The 5,000-nt window shown below is 45.3% G+C and overlaps 1 protein-coding gene across 1 annotated transcript in view; it reads left to right on the top strand.

The window, feature by feature from the left end:
- Positions 1-5,000, top strand: part of LOC143299538 (venom serine carboxypeptidase-like) — a 29,403-nt gene that overhangs the window by 2,947 nt on the left and 21,456 nt on the right. The gene's annotated exons all lie outside the window — the stretch shown is intronic.

Genomic DNA, 5,000 nt, shown 5'->3' with positions numbered 1-5,000 from the left:
TCTCTCCCTCACTCCCTCTCTCTCTCTTCCTCTCCCCTCTCCCTCTCGTGTAATGACAGGGTCCACACAGCACACAGTACTGTCATACGATCTTTCTCCAGCGCCGATGTATATGATTTGTCGGTCTGGCGCCGAGATCACTGCCACAGAGAGACCCATGCTGTCGGAAAGACCGGACATTCACGCACTGCCGACAAAGACCTATACTTTAGGAAGGGCAGTATAATTACACACACACACACACACACACACACACACACACACACACACACACACCCGCCACAGCACCTGTACTTTAGGAAAAGCAGGACAAAACCCACTGCCAAAAGACCTATACTTTAGAAAAGGCAGGGCATACACACACCGCAAAAAGACCTATACTTAAGGAAAGGATTATATATTATACCCACACTGTCGCGAAAAGACCTATACTTAAGGAAAGGATTATATATTATACCCACACTGTCGCCAAAAGACCTATACTTTAGGAAAGGTAGTACATACACAACTGCAATGACCACGGCCATGTTTCACTGCCTGTACCCGTTATCAACGTCCCTGCCTCCTCCGCTCATACCATGTGATGGATGTGTCGGGCGGGCTGTAAGGATGGCGAAGAGTTCACTAACAGTGGATTAACGCCAGTTATCAAGCATGCACGGAAGCAAATTACAGTACACAGACTTCAGACTACAGAATGCTTTCATTATTTCCTGTAAGAGAAATTCATTTGTGGTGTGTGTGTGACAAAAACAATGTTCGAGAATCTGTGATTCAGTGTGAATACATAAATGACATATTAATGTTCTAAATGCTAAGTTGACTTAAACCTCACAACCAATGATAATCACAACCATACTCATGCAATAATCATAGTAGGAGAAATGGATAAAACAGTATGCTGTGATTAAGCTTAGACATAATCATGGTTAACACTAAGGAAATAACAGTATTTTGAATTGAGACAGGAATATGGAATCTGTTAAACATATACATATGAATAACACTACGGAAATAAAGGTATACCCTATTTCAAATTAATACAGAATAAGGAATACAGACACACACACACACACACACACACACACACACACACACACACACACACACACAATCTACTCTTTGGTCTTTGTCTGGCTATTTGTCCTCTCTGACTCTCGTTCTCCCTCTCACCCCCTCGATATATGTGTCATGGATGGAAGAATGTCGCTGTGTCAAAATCATGTATATATGCTTATTTCATATGTGTGGTTGTTGTTTATGTGGTTTTTTTCTTCTCGATAAATTATCTTATTCACTGCTTGTAACAATCGTTCCACATTATGCCTGTCTTTCTTTTTCTGGGAACAGGATATAAAAAGAAGCATGAGCTTACTATTTTACCCTCAATAAAGATATGTCAGGCGTTGGACTTCTGATATCGTAATCACCAGTGATCAGGGTTCCAGGCCCCGTTTCGGCATGGTGTTGTGTCCTGGGGAAAGGCACTTGACTCCGATTTTCCTCACTCCACCCAGGTGTGAATGGGTACCTGACTTCAGGTTGGGGAAGGTTAAAACGGCGGAAGGAGAGGACGGGGCCCCGCCTTCCTATGCCGAGCCCTAGACACAGCGGAAGTGAATTCGCTGCATGCCCCGATGGCCGTGCAAGGCTGTTGGGCCTTTGGACCTATGAATTTTTTAACACCACCAGCGTAGGAGGTGAGGGTCCTGGGTTTGAATCGCACTGGGACCAGGATGTTATGCCTCCCCTTGCTCCTCCCCACCCGTCCTCCGCCCCTTCACTGGTGGTGGACTTTGACTGGTAAATGAAAGAACCCATGACAAAACTTTATTTAAAAGAAAGAAGAAAAAAAAAGAAGTAAAACAAAGAAAACAACATCCCATCACCTCAATCAACACCATCACAGGCACCACCACCACCATCATCATCACCGTCATCATCACCGTCACCATTATCACCACCAATACCACCACCATCACCACCGCCATTATCACTATTATCACAATCATTATCACCATCATCATCATCATCACCATTATCATAACCGCCGTTACCATTATTACCATCATCATCAGCAGTAGCACCATCAGCACCACTTGTCTTGCACAGCTAAACAGCGCTTATTTTAAGACTGGTTTCAAGGACACTTATCACTCATTACTTTTAAACGTTTTTCCTTTTCTTTTTTCTTTCTTTCCCCCACCCCTTTTTTTTCAGCACGGTTTGTTTGGAACAGTGTGTATCCGCTTGGTTCAAATTGTTTAGAAGAGATGAAAGGTACAGAGAATTGTGTTTCCATCCCACGTCTCTGACAATGTGCGGTGCTGGAATAACGCCAAAGGACACAATCAAAGGAATCGTCCAAAAACAAACGGGTGAAAATACGTTAAAAAGAAATAATTAAAAAAGGAAGAAGAAGAAAGCTCAGGCGTGCGCGTGTAGACACACACACACACACACACACACACACACACACACACACACACACACACACACACACACACACACACAATCTGTGTGGGCAGATTGCTGTATGGTTTTGGGAAAGCGCTGAACTGTTCCCATACTTTCATTAGATGGGGCCTGAGATGTCTGCCACTGTCAGAGACAAACACGCACACTCTCTCTCTCTCTCTCTCTCTCTGATCTCTGCCTCTGTCTGTCTGTCTGTCTGTCTCTCTCTCTCTCTCTGATCTCTGCCTCTGTCTGTCTGTCTGTCTGTCTCTCTCTCTCTGATCTCTGCCTCTGTCTGTCTGTCTGTCTCTCTCTCTCTCTGTGATCTCTGCCTCTGTCTGTCTGTCTGTCTGTCTGTCTGTCTCTCTCTCTCTCTCTCTCTGATCTCTGCCTCTGTCTGTCTGTCTGTCTGTCTGTCTGTCTCTCTCTCTCACCAAACATCTGACCCAAATCTTTCATCATCAGACACCTCTTTGGTTTCGGTGTCCCCCCCCCTCCCACACCCCCCCCCCCCCCTCACGCCCCCCTGCAACGCCCCCCTGCAACATCACCAGACCCCTCCTGGATAAATTGTGTGTCGGCGGGTTCTAGTCCCACATACGGACCTGGATTTGTTACCATTTCATGCCAAGCCTTCGCTGGGGTGACCTCACAATTCTCCCAATTGACTGTAATATATTGCATCTTTGGGGATGATCTTTACCATCCAAAGAATTTTGCAGTCTAGGTCTGCAGCCTGTGGTGGATGTTGTCCTTTGAAATCATCATCTTCATCTTCATCATCATCATCATCTTCTTCCTCCTCCTCCTCTTCTTCTCTTTCCTTCATTCCTTCCTTCCTTCCTTCCTTTCTTTCTTCTTCTTTCTTTCCTTCCTTCCTTTCTTTCTTTCTTTCTTTCTCTCTTTCTTCTTCTTCCTTCTTCTTCTTCCTTCCTTTCTTTCTTTCTTCTTCTTCTTCCATCCTTCCTTCCTTCCTTCCTTCCTTCTTCTTCTGCTCCTCCTCCTCCTCCATTAACTACACGAAGAGTCAAAAAAGGTTTTGATTATTGCATTACTTAATCTTCATGTCAGCCCGGGCCCGATTTTCTCATCACCATTTTATTTAAGGGACCCCCACACACATTCAGACTCTTTTTCATTCTTTCTTTCTTCTGTCTTTCCTTTTCCCCCCAAGGCCAATCTTCCAGTTTTTTAGGCCACAAGGGGGCGCCAAAAGGCAGTCCATTTCCTGAATGTGTTATCTTCATGCACCAGTTTGTTTGAGGCGTTCTGCAACATGGCTGGTAACTTGAGACGTGTGGCAGATAGAGAGAGAGAGGAAGAGAGAGCAAGAGGCAGGGAGGGAGGGAGGGAGAGAGAGAGAGAGAGAGAGAGAGAGAGAGAGAGAGAGAGAGAGAGAGAGAGAGAGAGAGATTGAGAGAATATTTTGAATAAATTTTATTTTCTGAGGGTAAAACAGTAAGCAAAATAATGGGGTTTTTTAATGCAGCCCTCGAAGGGGAAACAGTAACATAAACAAATGAGAGAGAGAGGGGGGAGGAGGAGGGGAGAGAGGGAGGTTGGGGAGAGAGAGCTTGAGGCAGGGGAGAGAGAGGGGGGGAGGGAGGATGAGGGGAGAGAGAGGAAGGTTGGGGAGAGAGAGCTTGAGGCAGGGAGAGAGAGGGGGGAGAGGGAGGTTGGGGAGAGAGAGAGCTTGAGGCAGGGAGAGAGAGAGAGGGAGGGAGGATGAGGGGTGAGAGGGAGGTTGGGGAGAGAGAGCTTGAGGTAGGGAGAAAGAGAGGAGGAGAGAGAGAGAGAGAGCTTGAGGCAGGGAGAGAGAGAGAGAGAGAGAGAGAGAGAGAGAGAGAGAGAAGTTAGGGAGAGAGAGCGGGTGAGGGAGGGAGGGAGAGGGAAGGGAGAGAAAGAGAGAGGGAGATAGAGAGAAAAAAAAACATAGACACAGACAGATACAGAAAGAGAGGTTGAGAGAGGCAGAGGGGAGGGGGGGGGTGGATGAGGAGAGAGAGTGAGGTGGGGGAGAGACAGGGAAGTAGAGAGAGAGAGAGAGAGAGAGAGAGAGAGAGAGAGAGGATTGACGCGCTGACACTTGGATGTAACTAGTCATAAGGTCCTTACAACATGGCCGAATACATCAATATTTTTTTCATGGCATAACAAAACACTAGAATAAACGAATGAATATTGTGAAAGGAAACATTGAAAGAAAACAAAGTTCTAACTTTGAAGAAAAAAAAATGGTAGCATCCAGCAGACCCCCATCACATACTAACTTTATTCATCATCCATCAATGCAACAAATTCCAACACTGGCCTCAGAAGAAAATCTCAAACCAATCGAACAATGCAGTTTGTAGCTGTTTGTAGCGAGTTTTGCCTAATCTTCAAAGCTTCTGATATAAATGTATTGTATATATAATGTAGAGAGAGAGCTAAGAACACAGAAGTGGTTTATTAATGCACATCGGCTGTAGGCTGTAGGCCACAATACACAACATGGGAAATGGAAAGAAGCAGAGATGGAAACTCTTGATTCCATACTTAAT

The sequence above is a fragment of the Babylonia areolata genome, chromosome 25 (genome assembly GCF_041734735.1).
Source record: "Babylonia areolata isolate BAREFJ2019XMU chromosome 25, ASM4173473v1, whole genome shotgun sequence".
Lineage (NCBI taxonomy): Eukaryota > Metazoa > Mollusca > Gastropoda > Neogastropoda > Buccinidae > Babylonia > Babylonia areolata.
This window is presented reverse-complemented; position numbering and strand designations above follow the sequence as displayed.